Source organism: Pleurodeles waltl, chromosome 7, assembly GCF_031143425.1.
Source record: "Pleurodeles waltl isolate 20211129_DDA chromosome 7, aPleWal1.hap1.20221129, whole genome shotgun sequence".
Taxonomy (NCBI): domain Eukaryota; kingdom Metazoa; phylum Chordata; class Amphibia; order Caudata; family Salamandridae; genus Pleurodeles; species Pleurodeles waltl.
In genome coordinates this window covers 1,008,658,138-1,008,683,049 of record NC_090446.1, presented here as the reverse complement: position 1 = coordinate 1,008,683,049, position 24,912 = coordinate 1,008,658,138, and the positions used below count along the sequence as shown (strand labels likewise).

Genomic DNA, 24,912 nt, shown 5'->3' with positions numbered 1-24,912 from the left:
AAGTCTGACCTAAACCAAAAGTCTAACTTTTTTCTTTTCGTTATTCACAAAGGTAAAGTTAGACCATTAGTCTGATTTTATTACTAGTAAAGCTAAACTTTTGGTCTAACTTTTGTGAATACCGAAAAGTGGTAAAGTCCGGGCCTAATTTAGAATTTGAAGGAGGGGTTTACTCCATCACAAACGTGATGGATATTCCTTCCACCGTATTATGATTCCATTATTTCCAATGGAAAACGTAATACAGTGGACAGGATATCCTTCACGTTTCTGATGGAGAATCCCATCTACTGAACTCTAAATCAGGCCCTTAAACTTTTGGTCTAAGTTAGAATTTTGGTCTAACTTTACCTTTGTGAATACCGAAAAAGTAGTCAAAAATAATGTTAATGTGGTGTTGGAATGGCACTATGGCCTCCTAAGCAACGTTCCCTTTAAGGCGCGCGCTCGGGCGCGCGTGCACCCTTCCTTCCCCCGCCGCGCAGTCCTCTTTCCGATGCGCACACCTTTTAGCCACGTCACTTCCTGCATAACGCGGGGAGAGTGAAACCGTACGTAAGCGCAAAATCGCGGTCACTCTCTTCGCAGCAGGACAAGGTGGCTCGTGGAGTTCTGGAGTTAGCAAAGGAGGGGAAGAAGAAGCGACGTAAGTTTCATGTCTGTGCTCCCAAACCTTAATCAAGTCTTAAAAAGTCACCAAACTCATGTTTTCCCTTTCGTTATTCGGTGCCACATACAACTTGCTTACATTCATTTCTAGGAAATGCACTTGGTTGTCAATGGCCTGCCCACATAAAGAGCAGCATGCCAACTTCAGCCCACGCGGACAGCTTGCCAGCCAACGAGGATCAACATATTTAGTGCCTTTCCAAATTCCTTTTTGGCAACCCTCTTTCACATTATGAGTTCAGAGTTATGCGCGCATTCTAGCCATTCTCATCTTTTAATGCAATACTCTCTCCAACATGAAGAATAAATACATATCACTATTCATCGATAATTACTTTGTGATAATGGAAGTTAGCAGTCCTTACATCCTACTGCTGTGGCCTGTATAAACCTCATTATTTATACTGACGGTATATCACCTTTTTTATTCTTACGCTTTCACAGCGGTGCACCTTTTCAATTGCACCAACTCTGCGTGAGGGAAAATGTGACTCTAATTCTATTTTTAACAAAAATGTTCCTCAATGATCTATGTACATTTTGAACAATAAGAATGATTAGCACACATGTTTAATTGCGTCTTCTCAAAATACTGAATAATTCAGGAGGAACATGGTTCAGCCTCAGGTTCCTCATTTAGAAGCAAGGACATCTGGACAAGTAGTATTTTAATGTCATTCTGAACCATTTCTCAGGACGATGATGTAGTGTCCTTTATTATGCAGAGTAAGGGTGGACCTGATCGTGGGAACCACCCTCATTACAGAACTGTGACCTATCCACATGCTTGGTGTAATCAGCAAGGAGCCCAGCATAATAGGAATCTTTCTTTCATATAACAGGAACAGCCGGGAGAGGAATGCAGGGACCGGGTAAGTGCAGCTTGGGGAGGTGAGGGCTTTTGGGGCAGGGTAGGTTTTAGAGTTCAGGGCGGGGGGTCAGAGTAGTTTTTAGGAGTGGATGTGGTAGGTGTTAGAGTTCAGGCCAGAGGGTGTCAGGTTAATTTTTAGGTCAGGGCGGGGTAGGTTTTAGGGTTCAAAGTGGGGGTGTGGGGCAACGTTGCCTTTAAGGCGCACGCTCGGGCGCGCGCGCACCCTTCCTTCCCCCACCGCGCAGTCCTCTTTCCGATGCGCACACCTTTTAGCCACGTCACTTCCTGCATAACGCGGGGAGAGTGAAACCGTACGTAAGCGCTGCGCTTTAAAAACAAACAGCGCGAAATCACGGTCACTCTATTCGCGGCAGGACAAGGTGGCTCGTGGAGTTCTGGAGGTAGCGAAGGAGGGAGAGAAGAAGCGAGGTAAGACATGTTGCCCTGAAGTTTCATTGTAGACTCTGGTCCCTTGGTGCTTGTGTGTGTCAGTGATAGTGCCCTAGGTTGCACTTGGATGCACTGTGTTGCTGAGCAGATCCGACTTCTGACCACAATCTCTGTGCTGTATCTGGTGCTGTGTGTGGCTGCGTTGGACACGGTCTAAAACTCATCTTTGATGCTGTGCCTTCATGTTTGCACAAGAGGGAGGTGTGTGGAGGTATGTCTGTCCTCATCGTTTACTGGCGTAAACTAAAGCATGTGAGCTGCATGCAAAATACTTTCTTGTGCTGGTGGATCAACAGTTGGGCTGACACACGCTTACGCTGCCAGTACACCTAAATTAGACTTAATGCCCAATATTGTGATGTGAGTAATTCTGATTAGATCTTAATGCTCTGAAGAGACAGCCACAATAGAATGGGGACCTTTGCCGGATTCCATACTTCTGTTATAGATACAACATGTATACTCTATTTTAAATGGCTTGTTTTGTTCAAGCACCCACACACTGACATACCACATAGGAGCATGCTTTCAGGCATGCAGTACTCACGGATGGGCATACCTGCATACTGGGACCAGCCCTAGTGCTTAATTTGTAAAAAAGAAAAAAAAAAAAAAAAAGTGCCAGGGCCCTCGCAATATTCTTCCCTGAAGTTGTAAATATTTCCTAATTTATATGTCTCTGGTTATTGTTTTTTCATTATGTATAGTCTTTAGGTACGGCTACATCAGTGTACCTGTCATGTTTATTCTTTATACAAAAACCGATGAGTATTGTTCCAAGACCTGTGCATTGTTTTTTTAAGTCAGCGCTTGAAATGGAAATATAGAAGTGCAGGTATCCACTGTGCCAGACTTCTTGTTTGCTACGGAGAAGTCCTGGTGCTTGCCTTTTAAACGTGTAGCGCCATTGCTGAAAAGGGTTGGCACTTTCCCTTCCAAATTAAAAAAGTGCAGATACTCAATACCTGACAATAGAGGTCCATGAGAACACTGAAGCTATATCTCTTTTCTCCCTATATTTCAAAATATTACTCACCATTGTTGAATTTCCCTTTTACTATCTGCTTAGTAAAGGCTGATTTCTATTTTTAGGTTGTGCCCACTAGACAGCGTATGCCTTGGCTCTTGAAGGACATTTTCAGGACTTGCCAAGCACTCGCAGGGGGCTTTTAGCCCACCCATTGCTTACCGTTAGTTGGCTTTCCTGTCACGCTCATTAGCTGCTTGTTATTCGTGGCCCTGCTTGTCACCCTATAGTTTGTCTTTTCCATGAAGCATAGCTTCTTCACCATCTCTTTGATTGTCTGGCTTATGTGCTTCCATTACTTGCTTTTTAAGCTCTGATTGTTTCCTTTTGAGTTAAGCACTTGATGAAAACGCATGTGTGTCCCTTGTGTATTTCTGTCCCCCACACAACATGTTGCTGTCTCTCTCCATATCCTTTCCATGTTGTCCTCTCATACCCCCCCCATGCTTTCTTGCTTGTATGCTTGTCCCTGCCCCATCCACTTTGTTCTCTTGTCCGTTGCTTCTCCTCCCTGCCATCTGTTTTTCTTCTCCTTTCTTGTCGGTTTGTTGCTTCTCCTTCCCACCTGTGCACTCCTCTCTCACCTGTTGCTTCCCCACCCACAAGCTTCTTTTCTTACAATGGTTGTTTCTTTTCCACCTGCAGCCTTTGTGTTTCCTCTATTCCCCCCCCCCACAACGCTGCTTTCCCTGACTGCGGCCCTCAGTCTTGTTTCCGCCCACTTCGCTCCTCTGTTGCTTCCCCACTCCTGTGCAAACTACTTATTTATATTTTATTTACAGATCCGAAGTGGGAAGTAAATCACTTGTCATTTTGTAGGCACACACAGACAAAATGGTGCGACCGCCACCTCCTAGCACATTTCAAACCCACCAGGATTTCAGAAGCTGCTGACATAAAAATCTAATCCGGTTGTTTTTAGCTTATTGCACAAAGCATGCCCAATCTACAAGTGCAGCGCTGCTAGGCAGAGCTTGCTCTTGGATCAGTGGGGTTATTTTGAGGTTGAACTGGTTGACAGACATAGGGGGTGATTCTAACCCTGGCGGTCGGTGATAAAGCGGCAGCCAAACCGCCAACAGGCCGGCGGTCGAAAAAATTGAATTCTGACCCTGGCGGCAACCGCCAACACAGCCCGCCACATTAACACTCCGACCGCCACGGCGGTACAGACAAACAGCGCGGCGGTCACCGCCAACAGGCAGACGGCAGACAATGTACCGCCCACACTATCATAACTCACCAATCCGCCACCTTTTCCGGGGCGGGAGCCCTGCCGATAAAAACACGGCGGAAACAGACTACGAACGGGAAAACGCTCACCAAAACACACTCCACGAGTACGGAGGACAGCATGGAACCCGAATTAAACATCCTACCTGCTCTCGTCTACCTGCTCATCTACCACAAGTACAAACGCCGGCGCAGACGACAACGGTGAGTACTGCACCTACGACACACGGGAGGGGGGAGGAGGGAAGCTTACGGCACACACATATGCGACCCCCACCCCCCCAAACAATGTACACACCAATGCAGAGCAACAATGCACAGTGACACCACCCAAACCCCCCTGAAAAATGCAAAGACATAATTAAATTGTGAAGAAAAATTTAGATAAAAAATAGACTCTGATAAATATAGGTCAACTATGCAAAATATCCATACCAAAATAATACTATATACACTGCCATGGAGAACCGAGGCAATTAGTCCTCTACATCAAAGTTAAATAGAACAGTCCGTGGGCCACAGTGTAGCGACACAAGGGCAAAGCCCACACAGGAGACCTGAGTCCTTTGGAGAGAACACTGCAGGGGCATCTGATGAAAAAACTACAGGCACCTCAGGGGGAAGTGAGGGGGGGGGCACCACAGCCACATGAGTCCACGACGCCAGATCCACGAAGGGGCCACCATGCCCATTGATGTATCCTGGGGAGTGCAAAGCCACAGTCTCTCAAGTCTCTACAGTGGGTGGGTTGCCCACTGTGCCATCCTGGGGAGTGCAAAGCCACAGTCTCTCAAGTCTCTACAGTGGGTGGGTTGCCCACTGTGCCATCCTGGGGAGTGCAAAGCCACAGTGTCTCAAGTCTCTACAGTGGGTGGGTTGCCCACTGTGCCATCCTGGGGAGTGCAAAGCCACAGTCTCTCAAGTCTCTACAGTGGGTGGGTTGCCCACAGTGCCATCCTGGGGAATGCAAAGCCACAGTCTCTCAAGTCTCTACAGTGGGTGGGCTGCCCACTGTGCCATCCTGGGGAGTGCAAAGCCACAGTCCATCAGGTGGATGACAGTCTCCACTGGTCAAGGAGGAGGCATGGTGGGCACAGTGAACCATAAACAGTGCTTGACAGGAAGGGCCCAGCGGAGCGGTGCTTGAGACAGCGGGGCCCAGCGGAGCGGTGCTTGAGACGGCGGTGCCCAGCGGAGCGGTGCTTGAGACGGCGGTGCCCAGCGGAGCGGTGCTTGAGACGGCGGGGCCCAGCGGAGCGGTGCTTGAGACGGCGGGGCCCAGCGGAGCGGTGCTTGAGACGGCGGGGCCCAGTGGAGCGGTGCTTGACAGGAAGGGCCCAGCGGAGCGGTGCTTGAGACGGCGGGGCCCAGCAGAGCGGTGCTTGACAGGAAGGGCCCAGCGGAGCGGTGCTTGAGACGGCGGGGCCCAGCGGAGCGGTGCTTGAGACGGCGGTGCCCAGCGGAGCGGTGCTTGACAGGAAGGGCCCAGCGGAGCGGTGCTTGAGACGGCGGGCCCTGTTCAGCGGTGCTCTTCTGCACGGCGGGGCCCTGTTCAGCGGTGCCTATCTTCCCGGCGGGGCCCTGTTCAGCGGTGCTCTTCTGCACGGCGGGCCCTGTTCAGCGGTGCTCTTCTGCACGGCGGACCCTGTTCAGCGGTGCTCTTCTGCACGGCGGGCCCTCTTCAGCGGTGCCTATCTTCACGGCGGGGCCCTGTTCAGCGGTGCTCTTCTGCACGGCGGGGCCCTGTACAGCGGTGCCTATCTTCACGGCGGGGCCCTGTTCAGCGGTGCTCTTCTGCACGGCGGGCCCTGTTCAGCGGTGCTCTTCTGCACGGCGGGCCCTGTTCAGCGGTGCTCTTCTGCACGGCGGGCCCTCTTCAGCGGTGCCTATCTTCACGGCGGGGCCCTGTTCAGCGGTGCTCTTCTGCACGGTGGGCCCTCTTCAGCGGTGCACATCCAGTAGGTCAAGGGAGCCAGACTTGGGCTGGACTCCCTGCTCAGTCGCCCTCCGACCGTGATGTTTCTGGACCCTTCGGTGATGGAGTCCTGGGCCCTTTGGTGTCCTCCTTTACAGCTGGGATGTGGCATGTGGGGCCCACCTGCTCCGCGCTCCTGCTGGCTGACTTCTCCGCCCTGCTGCCCTTTCGCTCCTTAGATGGGGCTCTCTGGCCCTTGCCTCCCCTAGATGTTGTGGCTGGTGAAGTGGGCGAACTTTGCTCCTTGGGGGCAGCCGTGTCAGTCCTCGCACGGCGGCCCTTTTGTTTCCTGGTCCTCTTGCCGGGGGGGGGCTGGATGTGTCCTTGCTGCTGATTGAGGTGTCACTGCTGGCAAAGGGTGGACTCCAGAACCCATGCACAACAGTGACACTCGAAGCTGGGCTGGTGGTGGCTGTGGTGCTCTTGGGACTCTTTGCAGATGGAGGGGGTAGGTCATCGGAGGGAAAGAGGTTAAGATTAGCCAGGAAAAGTTTTTTAGGGCCTAGGTAAAGGGTAGGAGAAGTGGTGATGGGAGTGGAGGAAGAGGATGTGGTTGTAGGAGAGTCAGGTGTGCTGTCATTGGGTGAAGGTGCTGGTGCTGTAGGCTGTCGTGAGGTGGATGTCTGTTGGGTGGGTGGCTGCCTGCGTTTGTGTGTCTTGGAAGAGGGGGTGACAGACACAGTGGGAGAGGACACAGGGGACGTGTAAATGGCAGTGGGGGTGGTGACTGCACGCGTGCGGACTGTACAGGAGGGTGTGGTGGTGATGGAAGCACTGGCTGATGTTGGTGTGCATGCAGGTGTGAGTGTAGACGTCACAGGGAGGGAGGAGGGAGACGAGGAGGAGGGGGACACAGGGGTGGTAGTGACTGATGGAATGTCTGCATCTGGGTGTTGCTTGGGTGAGTGATTGTGGGATCTGTGGTGCTTGTGTCTGGATGAGCTGCCCTTGGGTGTTGAGGTGTGTGCAGGCTGGTCAGATGGTGTGGATGGGATAGGCTGAGGAACAGGAGACAGAGACAGGTTGGAGGCAGTCAGAAGAGGGAGGCTGGAAACAGGGACAATGGCTGCCGTCAGTGCTGAGGCCAGAGCAGTGAACAATCGTTGATGGGCAGCCTGACCCGAATGAATGCCCTCCAGGTAGGCATTGCTCCGATGCACCTCCCTTTCTACCCCCTGGTTGGCATTCAAAAGGGTAGTCTGCCCAACAATGAGCGTCCTCACAAGGTCAATGAGCTCCGCACTGAGGGCAGCAGGGGTGACAGGGGCAGGGGCTGAGGTGCCTGGGGCGAAGGAGACGCCCGCCTTCCTGGGCGAGCGGGCACGGAGCGTAGTCTGAGGGGCTGCAGGGAGGGCGGGGCTGGTGCGCTGGGTGGCGGCTGTACCTGTAGAGGCGGGGGGCACGGATGTTGCCGCCACCGCTAGGGAGCACCCATCCGAGGACGTGTCTGTGTCGCTGGTCTCACCACCGTTCCCCGTTGTGGTGCTCCCCTCGCCCTCCGGATCACTGGTGCCCTCGGTGTCTGTTCCTGGGCCCACCGGGGCCTTGTGACTTGCAGCTCCCTCGTGCTCCGATGCCAAATCTCCTCCGCCTGATGATGCTAATGCACACATGCACAAGATGAAGAAGAAGGGTGGGGGGAGAAAAAAGAAGACCAGGTTGAGTGCATGCAATGTCAACACCGTTGGCGGAGAGGACAGACACAGGAGCCTCATGCACTAAGCCGCGCATTCGGGGTACACTACTCAGTACTTCTGACTAGGACAACAGGTCAAGAGATGACAAACGCGCACATGTGTGAGGCTGGACCATCAATAGCTGTACTTGTCACCCTACAGAGGTGGGGGCCGGGAGCACAGGGCCATGCCTAAGGGAGAGGACTACACTACAGAAAGCGCCCTGGCCTAATGTCACCCACAACCCTCCTCCCCCACCCAGACGCCTCCACTGCGCAGAAAGAAAGCAGAATGTGCTGATACTTACCCCCTTGTGTCTGCTGTGATGCTCTCAAGTGCCCATCCAAATCAGGGTAGGCCACCGCCAGGATCCGGGACATCAGGGGGGTCAGGGTACGACTGGCACCCCTCCTAGGTTGGGAGGCCATCCCCAGCAGTGAATCAGCGGTCTTCCTGGTCCCGCGGCGGATGTCCTCCCACCTCTTGCGGCAGTGGGTGCCCCGTCTGACGTGGACCCCCAGGGCCCGGACTTCCTTGGCGATGGCACGCCAAATCTCGACTTTCTGATGGGCGCTGACCTATGTGACATGTACAGGGTGGGAAGGAAACATTCATCAACTTACTGCATGTTAGATGTGATTGGCCCCCCCTCCCCAACCTTGCCATATGGCACATGCTCTCATCTGTCGTGCGTTGCACTCCTCATTCGCCCCCCACCCCACCAACTTACATCCACCCCACTCCACACAGGCATCGCCCATTCCATGCACCCGGTGTACTTACCTGTTGGTCTGGAGGACCGTAGAGTAACGCATACTGGGGGAGGACCCCATCCACGAGCTTCTCCAACTCTTCAGACGTGAAGGCAGGGGCCATTTCCCTAGTCGCAGCAGCCATTGTCACTTCCAGACCGAGGTCACAGCAGCACTTGCAGTATAGGTCCTCTCCTGTGGATGATCAGGTCTCGAGTGATTAAGCAGATAGAAAATGGCGGTCACGACCGCGGCGGTGCGTACCGCGGCGGTGCGTACCGCTACCGCCGGCGCACATCGTCATTGGCTTCTGAAACCCATAGGCTTCAATGTTAACCAATGCGGCTTCGTATAGCGGTCTTCGACCGCCTACCGCCACGGTGTGCTCCGCCAGCGCATTGACCTCACATCCCATTGTCCCACTTCACAGGTCAGGCAGCCGCCATTTCAAGGGCCCACATGGCATAATTTCTACTGCGACACACAGGCCTAGTCCTTGCATTGCCACACATACACGCCTTTCAATACATAGATAACCGTGTGCTATGCAAGCTGTGGTGAACGTACCAGTGATTAGCTTGACTCTGTGCTCCATGTTGTCATTCCTAGGCACCGTCCGCTGGGACTTGCGAGGAGAAGGATGAATCCTCGCGTGTACCGACCGCTGGTGGACCTGTCGACAATGGAAGAATGCCACATCATACTATGATACCGACTTGACCGTGCCACTATCCATGAACTGTGTGCCCAGCTGGAGCCAGCCCTGATGTCCCCCATCCGCCAACCCACAGGAATTCCCCCTCTGGTGCAGGTGCTGTCAGTCCTCCATTTTCTTGCAAGTGGCTCATTCCAGACAACAGTGGCCATGTCATCTGGAATGTCTCAGCCCATGTTTTCAAAAGTTTTGTCTAGAGTGTTGTCTGCCCTGACGAAACACATGCGGAGTTACATTATATTCCCTGAGGAGGTTGATTTGGCCACTGTGAAGGGTGATTTTTATGCCCTTGGACATATTCCCAACATAATTGGTGCCATTGATGGGACCCATGTGGCCTTAGTCCCCCCAAAAGACGATGAGCAGGTGTACAGAAACAGGAAAAGTTACCATTCTATGAACGTCCAGGTGGTCTGTTTGGCTGACCAGTACATCTCCCATGTGAATGCCATGTTCCCTGGTTCAGTGCATGACGCGTATGTGATGCGTAATAGCAGCATCCCTTATGTGATGGAACAGCTACAGAGACAACGTGTGTGGCTAATAGGTGACTCTGGTTACCCCAACCTGCCTTGGCTATTGACCCCAGTGAGGAATCCCCGGACCAGGGCAGAGGAACGGTACAATGAGGCCCATGGGCGAACTAGGAGGATCATAGAAAGGACCTTTGGCCTCCTGAAGGCCAGGTTTAGGTGCCTGCATATGACAGGGGGATCCCTGATGTACTCACCAAAGAAGGTGTGCCAGATCATCGTGGCCTGCTGTATGCTTCACAATCTGGCATTGCGACGTCAGGTGCCTTTCCTGCAGGAGGATGGTCCAGATGGTGGTGTTGAAGCAGCTGTGGAGCCTGCGGAGAGTGAAGAGGAGGACGACACAGACAACAGGGACAGAGTTATCCAACAGTATTTTCAGTAGCACACAGGTAAGAATCAACCACGCCATTTTACTTTTCCTGAAAGCCTCCTGCTTCTCAACTTTGTCTATGACCCCCCAGTTCTTTTAAACTGATGTTTGATTTTCCCTTCCCTTTTCAGTGCTGTATGACCCACTGTGTGACTTCTGCTTGGTTAGCCCATGGACTAATGCTTATTGATCTCGGTATGTGTTCAGCACAAAGTTAACAGAACATAATTGATCGGTAATGTGTTATACATTTGTAAATAATACAGCCTGACTCCTGATTGATTTCAGTGCATTGAGTGATTTATTTTTTGTGCTAGATAATGGTACATGATATTAACACGGTGATGGGTGGGGGTGGAGTAATGTCCATGGCAGAGTCCAGTTCTCAGTCTCGCAGGTGCATTGTCCATATGCCTGTGGAAGGATGGAGCAGGGGCAGTTCAAGGTTGGACAGGGTGGCAATGTGGGACAGTGGGATGACTTCAGGGGGTATCTCATGCTGGCGGGGGTCTTGACATCCTACTCTGTCTATTTTTTGGATCTCAGGCTCAGGGTGGTTGGTCTTCAGCAGGAGGTGGGGTTCTGGTGGCCTGTCGTTGTGGTGGGGCCTCCTGTCCACTAGCGCCGGCGGAGGTGGTAGGCTGTTCCTGGTCCGGGCTAGTGACAGGGGCCCTGTGTGGTGCCACATGGTCCCGCAACGTGTCTTCTATCCGGTTGAGGGCCTGGACTATGCTCCCCATAGCGGTAGAGATGTTGGTGAGTTGATTGGTGAACCCCATGTAGCGTTCCTCCTGCTGTGCCTGGATCTCCTGGAACCTGGCCAGTACCGTCGCCATCGTCTCTTGGGAGTGGTGGTAGGCTGCCATGATGGTGGTGAGGGCCTCTTGGAGAGTGGGTTCTCTGGGCCTCTCCTCCCCCCCCTGTCGCACAGCAGCCCTCCGAGTTGCCCTGTTTCCCCCGGCCTCTGTCCCCTGGACGGTGTGCCCACTACCACTGCCCCCAGGTCCCTGTTGTTGTTGGGGTGGTGGGTTAGCCTGGGTGCCCTGTAGTGGCAGACACACCGCTGATTGACCTGTCCTAGAGACAGAGGCATGGGCCCGCTGGGTGGGAGCTGTGCTGTTGTTCCCAGAGGGGGTTGGGTCTGCTGTGGCCTGTGTGTGGGGAACCAACTGTCCAGAGGTCTCCGATGGTCCGGGCTGGTCATCAGGTTCCAGGTCGACAGAGCTGCTGTCATCACTGGGGGCCTCTTCCGGGGGGGGGTGGACATTTCTGGACCCTCCTGGCCGGTGTGTTGGCGTTGGGGTCCTGCATGGGGTAAGAGAGTATGGTTATTGTTTCTGTGTGTGCTATTGCGTGCGATTTATGGGTGCCCTTGTCCCCCAGTGCTGTCATTCCCTTGGGGGAGGTGTTGTGGGGGTGTTTGGGGGGGGTATGTGCAGTGGTCATGCTTAGGTGATGGGTGTCCATAGTTTGTGGTGGCATGCAGGGGTTGGTGTTGGGTGGGTTGTGCTGGAGAGACATTCTCAGGGAGGATGTGTGATGGGGGTGAGGGTGGTGGTGGGGGTTAGCATGCTGGGGGGGGGTGAAGTAGTTGAGATTGTACTTACCAGAATCCATTCCTCCGTGTACTCCAGCGAGGCCATTAGGATGCAGGATGTTTAGTACCTCTTGCTCCCATGCAGTGAATTTGGGTGGAGTGGGTGGGGGTCCCCCGCCAGTCTTCTGCACTGTGATGTTGTGTCGCGAGACCATCGAGCGCACCTTTCCCCGTAAGTCGTTCCAGCATTTGCGGATGTCGTCTCGATTTCTGGGATGCTGTCCCACCGCGTTGACCCTGTCCACGATCCGCTGCCATAGCTCCGCCTTCCTGGCTATAGTGGTGTGCTGCACCTGTGAGCCGAAGAGCTGGGGTTCAACTCTTATAATTTCCTCCACCATGACCCGGAGTTCTTGGTCCGAAAAGCGCGGGTGCCTTTGGGGTGCCATGGGGTGGTGTGGATGAGGTGTGGGGTGGTGTATATGGTGATGAGTGTGTTGGTGTGTGGTGCTTTGTGCTTCTATGTGGTGTGTGTGATGGTGTAGTGTGCCTCTGTGTGATGTAGCTCTCTATTCTGTGATGTGTCTCTCTCTCCTTCGTCTCTGATCTTCGGTCGTAGGGGTTTGTGGGTGATGTGGGTGTGTGTTTTATAGTTGATTGGATGTGTGGGAGTGTTGTTTGTATGTGTGTCAGGTGTGTGTATTTCAAATTGTCCAATGTGGCTGTGTTTTGGAGCTGTGTGTGTATTTTGAGCGCGGCGGTGTGTACCGCCAATGGAATACCGCGGTTGAAAGACCGCCGCGTGGATTCGTGGGTCAGAATGGCATGGGCGTGTTTGTGTTGGCGTGGCGGTGGAGGTTAGGTCATCTCCAGTTTTCCGCGGCCCGCTGATGAGGCGGCCTTCCTTGGATGTCGGGTTTTTGGCGGATTCACAGTTGGTGGTCAGAATGACCGTGGCGGTTTACCGCGGCCGCGGCGGTAGTATGGCGGAGTTCTGACCGGCGGTATAGGCCTTTTACCGCCGAGGTCAGAATGACCCCCATAGTCTGCAGCTCAAGAATGGGGTGTGGTGTAATCCAGTTAATAGTTGGTTATTTTTTAACCTGTTGTCCTATTTGGGAGCTCGACGACTGGTATTTGAAAGGGTGATAGCACAGTGGTGGTGATCCAAGATGAAGGATAATGCAAGTTTGCTGGGAGGTTGATTGCATTGAAGGCTTTGGAAGCTTTCAGCTAATCAGGTGCATGAGAAGCTAGTTTTGCACCCTCTGCATGCCCCGGTCATGCTCCATGACTGCTTATCCCAACTACAACCTTGTATGTATTATCCTTTTTCAGATATTTCTTTTACGATAAGGTGTCCCAACGAGGCCAAAATCGTTGCCCCAAATTTACAATGTACTGCAATACATGCATTGTGTCACTTTGTAACCCTTTGCACTACATTATGTCTGCGCCAGACATAATATATGTAAATGGGGCGTTTCCTGGTTGAGGGGGCTGAAAAAAAGGGCACAATAATGCTTATAAAATCCGATTCGTCATGGCGAGTGGGTGAGCAGATAACTTGAGGCCTGTAAAGGCCGCACCATCGAAGGGCTAACGCATGACATAGGTTTGTAAGCGGATGATAATATGGAACAGGAGTTCAGCTAAACTGAAACCCCAGGGAACTATCCAATTGCTTTGGAACGGTCATGCATAATGTTTTTGTAACTCCTATAACCTATGCTAAATATCTTCTTCCCAATTACAGATGGTCTACATTTGGATTTGAATGGGCAGGCGTGAGTACCAAGGAAGCCCAGGTAATTCTGTAGACGTTCCAGGTGGGATTAAGGGTCTCTAGATAAATCACATTCATGATCCACACCTTTGCTTCTATTACAGGTTTGCCGGACTAAGCACGTTATCGATTTGAATGGACCGACATGCGTAGAAGCATAAGGACCAGGTAATTATTTGGTAGGTCCCCCATCTGGGTCACCTGGCACATTATAATATGACAACATGCTGTAACCAACTGTTAACCATCTTTTCTTTTGTTGCAGGCATCTCAGACAGTACTGTTCATAGATGAGGACGGGCAGACTGGAGTAGCAGCAGAAAGAGAAGGTTATTATTTGCTAGTTTTCCTTATGGTGCATCTGAAACATTGAAACAATCAGGTGCTTTAATCATGTTTTCTTCTTTTACAGGCATCTTAGACCCTGCTACACAGAAATTTGAACAGGCATATGCGAGTAGAAGCAGAAAGACAAGGTAGTTATTTGGTTGATTTCACTTGTGATGCACCTAGTACATTATTATAACATATCATTAGTCATCCCTTTTTTTTTTTTTTTACATCTACAGGCAGGTGTGAGAACAAATAGAAAGGCCCAGGTAATTAATTGCTACATTTTCCAAGAGATAGCTCAGACGTGTCTGGTAAATTGCATTCAATAGCGTAAGAACCAACTTTAAATAATGTTCATCACTTTAAATAATGCTCCTCTTTTTTTTTTTTTTTTTTTTTTGCAGGTTTTGCAGCATAGTAGGCTCAGACTGATTGCCACCAAAATGTTCAAGTGCAAAGCTGTGACTTCAGCAGAGAGCAGTGCTTTGCCACAAAGGAAGAAATGCTGTCTTGTGTTCAAATAAGAATGGCTGAAAGAAATTGTGGAGACTGAGACACAGAAGTCACGGAGCAAGGTTCACGTACAACTGGGAGAGATATTTCTATACAATACAGAAGTAGGCCTGATGTGCAAAGTATGTGCAGAAGCAAACATTGCAGGGGACTTTTCGACTGGGAAGAAATGGAGTGATGGATGGAAGCTGGACTACTTGAAATGCCATCTATTTAGCAAAGTTCACAAATCTGCTTTGGTGACCCTAAGAAATAAAAGTGCTGCTGCCAGGCTGGGTTTTGGAGTGCGCACCATGCTGACGGAAACTGCCAGTGACAGAGCAAACAGACTAGAAGTGGTTGAACGGCATAGATCCATGCCTGAGGAGATAAAGATTCTCATCAACAATGTGTTACTAGCAGTCAAAATGAACACGTCAATGTTATCTGTTCAAGGTATCCATGATCACGTCGCATTGTATGTGAAGATACCAGACAGCTGGAGGAGCAAGAACTATGCCTTTGAGTTTTTGGAGGCCATCAACAGTGTGATACGCTCTGACTTCATGGCAGAACTTCGCAGTGCTCGGTATCACACGTTGATAATTGATGAGAGCACAGATATTTCAGTTACAAAAATGCTCATCCTCTACTTCAAATTCCGATCTGTAACATCAACAGAGCACAAACAGTGTTTGGGGGAATTGTAACTCTGAGTACATGCAATGCGGAGGCTATCACTATAGCTGTGAAAGACTTCTACTCTGCCAATAAACTGGACCTTATGAAAATGGTCATGTTTACATCAGATGGAGCATCAGTGATTCTGGGAAAGAACCATGGTGTTGCTACCCGCCTCAAACAATCCATTCCCCATCTAGTTGAGCAGCACTGTGTTGCGCACAGAGAGGATTTGGGAGTTGATGATGCCTGGAAAAAAGTGCTGATGATCAGGGAAATGGAAACATTACTGAGGACTGTCTACACTGTGTTCTCCCGCTCACCTGTAAAGAAGTCTAAGCTAAACGAAATTGCTTTGGTCACTGAATGTGAAGCGGTCTCCTTTCGGCCACTCAATGAAGTGCGGTGGCTTTCAAGGCATTTTGCTGTTGGTGCACTCTTGCGTAATTATGAGGTTGCTCTCAAATACTTTGATCATGAAAGAGTTGAGGAGAATGACCCAATTGCTAAATATTGCTACAAAAAACTATCTGACTCAAACTACCATATTTCCTTTGCAGCACTGAACGACATTCTGGGTGAACTTGCATCTTTGTGCAAGTTGTTTAAAAAAAGCTCTTTGACCACTGTTGAAGCTGTACAGTATGCAAGAGCAAAAATTGGCCAAATAAAGGGACAGTACTTGGGCAACACTGTCTTTTGGAGCAACACAGTAAGAGATCTGATGGCTTTGTACAGAGAGGACAGAGAGTATGATAGTGAGCTGATGTTATCTTTCATTAAACTCCTTTGTGAGCACATGGAAAGAAGGTTCCCAGAAGATGAGTTGAAGGAATGGACAAGCTTTGATTTCCATGCAGTAATAACACAATCACAGTTTGATTTTGGGACTGAGAATGTACAAAGACTTGTTGAAAAGTATAAGAAGGTCTTGGTCCTGGGTGATTGTGACACCCCTGATGATGTTGTTCAGCAATACCGAGATTATAAGTATGTGGTGGCAGAACATATAAAAAGCGGATTGTTTAGGACCTTTCAAGACATGGTGAATTTCACCCTGCGGAATGCTGCACAGTATAGTGTTGTATCTCAGCTTATTGATGTCTGTGCAACTTTCCAGGCTTCAAGTGCAGACTGTGAACGAGGATTCAGCCTCATGAACTCAATCAAGTCCAAATTAAGAAACAGGCTAGAAGAGAGTCACCTAGATATGCTCATGAGGACAAAGGCCTACCTCTTAAATGGGAAAGTTGACTTAGAACAAGTTTATCAGCACTGGAAGAATGGCAAGGACCGGCGAGAAAAACAAACATGTCAGACATCTAATGTTGGCACCTGACTTGTCTAAACTTTGATGTGGCTTCTCCTACAGTCCATGTGTGGGTTGGGTAAGAACATTTCTCATCCTGTCTCTAGGCAGGGGCTTCATGGCATTCATCAGTAGTGTGTTCATCACATTGTAAATGTTAACTAATTGTAGAACATCCTTTATTTGATGTACATGGCCCCCTGAAGCACTCTGAAAGTATTCATTAAAGTTTCACAATGGTTCAACCTCCTGATTTCTGTTTTTTCTAACTGGGGTGTAGGTGGCACATAACAGGTCATGTCCTTGGGGTGTGCCATCAGTTCACAATACTAACTTAATGGCCTATTATATGGAGCAATGTTCATACAAATATCCCTTTTTTGCTTTAGTGGTAAAACAAAGCAATGGAGCGGCAAATGCCAAAGATCTTGGTAGTTATGCGCTGCGCTCGCGTGAATTGTCAATTTCTTGGCGCACATATCCTTGGCTGCAGCGCACAGAGATCTTACACTGCCGCACACAGTGGAAAAAAATTAGAGGGAACATTGCTCCTAAGTATGCCCCATAGTGCTTACCGCTAGTTTCTCATTCCTTGGCAGCATTATGAATAGCTCTGTTGTTCACAAAGGGACTAATGCAATCAACAATGTGTAAGGATGAAAGTTTGAGTCCATGACTCAGGTATAATGTACTGGTCTACTTTGAATCAACTAAAGGAACTAAGGGTCTGATTTAAGAGCCCTTAGCGCCTCCATGCGCCACATTAGTGTCATTTTGTTTTATGCTAATGTGGCCCAACAAGGCCAAAATCGCTGTGCCAAATTTACAGAGTGGCGCAATGCATGCATTGCGCCACTCTGTAACCCTTTGCACTACAATATGCCTGCGTCAGCCATAGTATACGAAAAGGGGGCATTCCCTCATTGGGGGGCCCGTAGAAATGATGCAAAGACATCTAAGACATTTCTTTGCGTCATTGTTTCCGGCACTTTTGATGCCTGCTCAGAGTAGACGTTAAAAGGAAGCACACCATGGTTTACAATGGGCCTCAATGGGCTTTGCAGGATTAGAGTCAACATTTTTTAAAGCTAATCCGGCAAAGCTCTGAACTAGCATCAAAAATTCTGGTGCTAGTTCCCTAACTACCTCCATGGTGCACAGTATGTTAAATGCAGTGCAAACATGGTAGCATTTGGGGGCTGCTTAGGGGCACAAGAAAAGTGGTGCTGGAGTAAGTGCAGCACCACTTTTCATAAATCTGCCCCTAAATTGTCAGATTCTAAAAGGAAGCATTACACACAGAGAACAGAAAACAGAAATGTGCCTATTTTGGGTGAGACGAGCCAGCCTATCCCCAAAGACACTCCAGGCCACGTTAACTCAAGACTCCCTGAAGCAGTGCCGCAGAACTTACCTTCAAAGAAGGTGGTCCGAATCCTGATCACTGTCATGAGAGGATCAGCATCATGTACTACATACCATTCCAATACTCAACAACTCTACCTCAAAACCAGAAAAGTCACAGAACATTGATTACTGCGTGCAGAAAAACCAACAATGCATTGTAAATAGAAAAGGCAGGCCTATCTGATTGGCATATGGGTATGCATATCAAACAGCAGAGGAATTAGCAGCATCTAGGATACGGGGCTCCAGTGGCTCTGCTACAAGGATTATAGCCCGTTGCGTCTTTAAACAGCCATGGTATTTTTCAGCTCATGGGACCTGCTCTGGAATAGTGCACAGGAGCCCATTCTCCTTCCACTTACCGGAGAAGCTCGAATCTCGAAAGATAGGAACTGTGGAGGGTAGGCACATCCAGCTACTTGCCAGACTTGACTCTCCGAGAACAACTCCCAAGCGTTGCAATGGACATGTTAGGACCCTCCAACCAAAAAACGACTTCTCTTTTGGGTGATAGATGAAAACGCAGATAGCTTTCAGGAAGGCTTATCTCACAACAGTTACTGTGAAAGTGTGATGTTAGTAGCTTCAGCTTGATTCTAATTTCTGATTCTATACAAGGAAAGGAGAGTGAGCAAATTCTTCATTCCCAAAACAAACAACATTGACAAATCAAAAGCTGCAGCTGATTCAGGTGTTTATGTCGTAGGAGAAGGTCAACTGCTGTCTTGGCCAGTTGCACCTTGTTGCAGGATTGGCGCTAGCAATCACACAGGACTCGTCGGTTATACAGGTAAGTGATATTTATTGTTTGGATGTAACAGTTTATGGTGGAGAAAGGCTCTTGTTTTATGTTTCTGCTCCCCAAGCTTCTCCTCCAGGCAGGGTTTAATGGTCTCTTCTTCTTCTCTTTGTACTCTTCGTAGGTCTCTCAGGAAGCATATGTGAAAAGAAGAAGAATAGTCTGGTAAGTGATCATGGAGTTTCCCTTCCCTTATTTTATCTTTTATCTCTGTCTCTGTCTTTCCCTTTTCCTCTTCTGGTTCCTTTCCTGGTCTTTTATTGGGGGAAGGGGAATGTCTGTGTACTTGTTTCTTCTCTCTCTATCTCTCTCTCTCTCTCTCTCTCTCTCTCTCTCTCTCTCTCTCTCTCTTTCTCTCTCTCTCTCTCTCTCTCTCTCTGTCTCTCTCTCTCTCTCTTCTGCTTTTGCTTTTCTCTTTTCTGTTCTGGGGTGGTTGCTTCTGGGCTTTCTTCTATTCCTTTTTCCTGTGTTCTCTTTTCTTTTCCTGAGTCTACTGTCCCTGTAGTTTCAGTTCCTCGTCCTCACTTTCTTTTCTCTCACTGGGTTCTAGTTGTACTGTTTTGCTCTTATTTAATTACTTTTCCTGTACTCATATGCCCCTTTTCTCCTCTTGGTCCTCCCCAATTTGTGCCCTCCAACCCTTCTGTGCTTACTTTTGTATATTGTGTCCCTTACAGCCCTTCAGTGGTTAAACCCATATTTTTGTCCACCTCCCGTCCTCCCTAACCCTGCCCAGGCCACGGCCACGTACCTGACTCTGCCACGTTTCTCCTGAAGCATGGCGGGTAGTAGTGTTCTGCTCCCCAGAGCCGACTCTCTTCGTCCCCGATTGGGACCGCTGCAGTCCTGGTCTTCTCTCCTGTGAGCTCCCTGGGTCCTTCGCTCCCGTCGGATTTCCTAATCCCGTCCTCGTCCTCCTCTGCAATCGCCGTCTCTGAGCTCCCGTTCATCCGCACAACCGCCGTCCTCCCTTTCCAACACACTGCCTGGCTCTTTAACAGCCCAGGTTCCCGCTGAGGCGGACTCTGGCCCGCGCGATTGGTTGAACCCGGAGACACATCCGGGTCAGCCAAAGAAGCGCCAGCACAAGCAGGGACATTGTGCGGGTCGGCCCAGTCCGGCCCGTCACACACCTGTTGAACTTCCAAAGCGGGGATGGAGTAGGTATAAACTGCAGCTGTGGACTGTGGTGCTTGTTAAGTCTAACTGTAGTAAGGCGCAATCATGAATACCAATAGCACATGGTGCGCAAGTGAAGTAAATCAACTTAATTGGGGACCTTGTGGAAGGATTGGATCCTTCCTCGAGAAACATTTTTGACAAAATAGACAAATTGTTCACGTTCATGCACTATTTATGTCTAAATTGGTTAAATTAGCTATGAAAGGGCAATTGTGAAATACTCCAGTACTTTGATTCTGTGTCGAACAATGCATATTCATCTCACAAGAGGTGTTTGTAATTCTCCCTCGCCAGGAAAGATTGAAAAATTGAGACAAAGCTGTGCATTTTCACTCTCATACCATAAGCAATTGGCAAAAATTCATACACATTAGAAGAAGGTTGGAAAAAGCTGCATGTGCATATTCACAATACCTAATCATTTGTTTTTAAAACCAATATAGCATCTCCTTCAACTTCTAAATTCAACGTTCTGTCTTTCACAGTAAGTGTCAGTCATATATGATGACTCATAATCTAGTTTTGATGATCTGATCGAAAAATGAAAAGTTACACAGAACACACGCAGTCAGGTGCCAAACAGCAGAATTAGACGGATCTTAAAGGGACAAACAGCAGAAATACCACTCGACGCTGAGGCTTCAATCAGCAGTAGACATAGGGGGTCATTCCAACCCTGGCGGTAAAAGCCGCTTACCGCTGTCAGAAGACCGCCAACATACCGCCGCGGCAAACCGCCACGGTCATTCTGACCCACAACAGGCAATCCCCCAAAATACAGACATCCACAAAAGTCCGCCACACCAAAGGCGAAACTGGCGATGACCAAACCTCCACCGTCACGCCAACAGAAATACGCCCACACTATCACAACACATGAATCCATGCGGCGGTCTTTCAAACGCGGTATTCTATTGGCGGTACACACAGCTGCGCTCAAAATACACGCACACTTACAAAACACACCCACATTGGACAATTCGAAACACACACACCTGATACACATACACACACCACTCCCACACACCCAATTAAATATAAAACACACACCCACATCACCCACAAACCTCCACTCCTAGAGAATCGGGACCACTCACAGAGAAATAGAGAACCGAGCACCCAGACGCGCATATTACATACACCCAGCAATATTACCACACACTTCACACAACACACCAATACACATCACCACACTTAGCACCACACAATCCACCCCACACATCACCCACACCACCCCATGGCACCGCAAAGACACCCCAGGTTTTCTGAGGATGAACTCAGGGTCATGGTGGAGGAAATTGTACGGGTAGAGCCACAGCTCTTCGGCACACAGGTGCAGCACACCACCATTGCCAGGAAGATGGAGCTATGGAGCAGAACAGTCGACAGGGTCAACGCTGTGGGACAGCACCCAAGAAATAGGGACGACATCAAGAAGCGGTGGAACGACCTACGGGGGAAGGTGCGTTCAATGGTATGCAGGCACAACATCGCGGTGCAGCGGAGTGGTGGCGGACCCCCACCTCCTCCCCCAGAATTTACAACATGGGAGGAGCCGGTCTTGGCGATCCTGCATCCTGAGGGCCTCGCAGGAGTATCTGGAGGAATGGACTCTGGTAAGTCTCAACTTCACTACTTCATCCCCCCCACCCCACCAGCATGCCAACTCATACCCCCACCCTCACCCTCACCCCATCACACTTACTCCTTGTAAATGTCTCACCATCACAACCCACCCATCCCAACTCCAAGCCCTGCATGCGACCACAAAGCATGGACACCCATCACCAAAGCATGCCCACTACACATCCCCATCACCCCCCCAAACCACTGTCACAAAAGCCCCCACACAGGAATGCCAGCACTGGGGTACACGGGCACCCACCCATTGCACGCTATGGCACACACAGATGCAATAACCATCCATTTATACCCCTGCAGGACCCGAACGCCACGTCACCGCGCAGGAGGGTCCACAAATGTCCACTCCACCCCCAGAAGAGGCCCACAGTGATGACAGCACCTCTGTCGACCTGGATCTAGATGACCAGCCCGGCCCATCGGGGACCTTGGGACAGTTGGTTCCCCTCAGACAGCCACAGGCCACAGCAGACCTTCCCCCCTCTGGGAACAAAAGCACAGCACCCACCCAGCGGGCCCATCCCTCTGTCCCCAGGACACGTCAATCAGCGGTGTGTCCACCACTACAGGGCACCCAGGTTAACCCACCACCCCAACAACAACAGGGACCTGGGGGCAGTGGTAGTGGGCACACGGTCCCGGGGACAGAGGCCCAGGGAAAGAGGGGAACTGGGAGGGCTGCAGTGTGACAGGGGGGGGACAGGCCCAGGGAACCCACTCTCCACGAGGCCCTCTCCTTCATCATGGGAGCCTACCATCATTCCCAGGAGACGATGGCGAGGGTCCTGGCCAGGTTTCAAGAGATCAGTATTTGGGGTTCAGGGAGGAACTACGAACCATCAGTTCCGCCCTGGGCACCATTGTAGGGGCTCTGAATCAGGTAGTCACCACATTGCGGGACACTGTGGCACCACAAAGGGCCCCTGACACTAGCTTGGACCAAGAACTGCCTACCACCTCTGCCGGCGCTAGTGGACAGGAGGCCCCGCCACAGGACCAACAGGCCACCAGCACCCCACCCCCTGCAGAAGGAGAACCACCCCGCAAGCGGGCCCTGAGATCCAGGAAGAAGACAGAGTAAGATGCCAAGACCCCCGCCAGGAAAGGATACCTCCCTGATTGTCATCCCACTGTCCCACATTGTCACCCTGTCCATCCTTAAACTGCCCCTGCTCCACTTCTCACAGCCATTTGGACAATGCAACTGTGATACAAATATTCTGGACTCTGCCATGGACAGTCCTCCACCATCACCCCTCACCGATTTGCAACCACCCACCAATATAGAGCACTGTAATAAACACAGTTATTGCACAAAACAATCAGGAGTCTGGCTGTGATTTTGTACAAATGTATTAGACATTACTGTGCCAAAATGCTTATTTACATTGTGATGCCAACATACCACTGTCACACAGCTGTAGTCCATGGGGAAACAAAGCAGATGTCACGCAGTGGGGCCCACATCTCTGAAATCGGAAGGGAAAGTCACAACTCAGTTACCATACACTGGGGGAAAAGGACAGACAGTAGAGAGGTAGTAGTGTTTAAGTATATGTAATATGCCGGTGTGTATTCTTACCTGTGTGTCATTGAAAATACTGCTGTATTACTGTGTTCCTGTTGTCTATGTCGTCTTCTTCGGCTTCCTTGTCTTCACTTTCCACAGGCTCCACAGCTGCTACAACACCACCATCTGGACCATCCTCCTGCAGAAAAGGCACCTGTCGTCGCAAAGCCAGGTTGTGAAGCATACAGCAGGCCACGATGATGTGGCACACCTTCTTTGGTGAGTAGAATAGGGATCCACCTGTCATATGGAGGCAGCGGAACCTGGCCTTCAGGAGGCCGAAGGTCCGCTCGATCACCCTCCTAGTTCCTCTGCCCTTGTCCTGGGATTCCTCACTGGGGTCAGTAGCCATGACAGGTTGGGGTAACCAGAGTCACCAATTAGCCACACACGGTGCCTCTGGAGTTGACCCATCACGTAAGGGATGCTGCTATTCTGCATGATGTACGCGTCATGCACTGAGCCAGGGAACTTGGCATTAACATGGGAGATGTACTGGTCTGCCAAACACACCATCTGTACATTCATTGAATGATAACTCTTCCTGTTTCTGTACACCTGTTCACTCCTCTGTGGGGGAACCAAAGCCACATGGGTCCCATCAATGGCACCTATGATGTTGGGGATGTGTCCAAGGGCATAGAAATCACCCTTCACTGTAGGGAAATCCCCCACCTCAGGGAAAACGATGTAGCAGCAGGGCAGACAACACTCTGGACAACACCTTGGAAAATATAGGCTGGGACATCCCTGATGATATGGCCACTGTTGTTTGAAATGACCCACTTGCAAAGAAATGGAGCACTGACAGCACCTGCACTTGAGGGGGGATCCCTGTGGGTTGGCGGATTGGTGACATCAGGTCTGGCTCCAGCTGGGCACACAGTTCATGAATAGTGGCTCGGTCAAGCCTGTATGTCAGTATGACATGTCTTTCCTCCATTGTTGACAGGTCCACCAGCGGTCTGTACACGGGAAGATTCCGCCATCTCCTCGCATGTCCCAGCGGACGGTGCCTATGAAGGACAACAGCGAGCACAGAGTCAATCAACCCACAGGTACGTAACCACAGCTTGCACATAACACGATTCTCAATCCATTGAATGGTTTGTATGAGTGTTGATGCATGGCCTAGGTATGTGTGACGCAGTAGAAAGTAAGCCATGTGGGCCCCTGAAATGGCGGCTGCCTGACCTGTGAAGTGCGACAATGGGATGTGAGGTAACTGCGCTGGCGTGGCACACCGTGGCAGTAGGCGGTCGAAGACCGCGGCGCTAAGCAGCATTGGTTAACATTGGACCCTATGGGTCTCAGGAGCCAATGACGATGTGCGCCGGCGGTCGCGGTATGCACCGCCACGGTACGCACCACCGCGGGCGTGGCTGCCATTTTATATCTGCTTAATCACTCGATGCCTGATCTTCGACAGGAGAGGACCTACACTGCAAGTGCTGCTGTGACCTCGGTCTGGAAGAGACAATGGCTCATGCGACTGGGGAAAGGGCCCCTGCCTTCACTGCTCAGGAATTGGAGAAGCTTGTGGATGGGGTCCTCCCCCAGTACGCGCTACTCTACGGTCCTCCAGACCAACAGGTAAGCACACTGGGACCATGCTTTGTGGGCAATGCCTGTGTTGAGTGGGGTGGATGAAAGATGGAGGGGAGGAAAGCGATTGAGGCATGAATCAAACGACGGTGAGAGCATGTGCCACATGGCAAGGGTAGGGATGGGGGGCCACTCACATTGAGCGTGCAGAAGGTGATGACTATTTTTCTCCCCCTGTACATTTCACATAGGTCAGCGCCCAGCAGAAGATCGATATTTGGCGTGCCATCGCCAAGGAAGTCCGGACCCTGGGGGTCCACCACAGACGGGGCACCCACTGCCGGAAGAGATGGGAG

The 24,912-nt window shown here is 50.5% G+C and overlaps 1 long non-coding RNA gene across 1 annotated transcript in view; it reads left to right on the top strand.

Annotated features, from left to right (window-relative positions):
• Positions 1-543: 543 nt before the first annotated feature.
• LOC138245855 (uncharacterized) overlaps positions 544-24,912 on the top strand; it is a 74,111-nt gene continuing 49,742 nt past the window's right edge. The window contains exons 1-2 of the long non-coding RNA XR_011194178.1: positions 544-646; positions 18,743-18,783. This is a non-coding gene — a long non-coding RNA (uncharacterized lncRNA). The remainder of the gene's footprint in view (positions 647-18,742; positions 18,784-24,912) is intronic.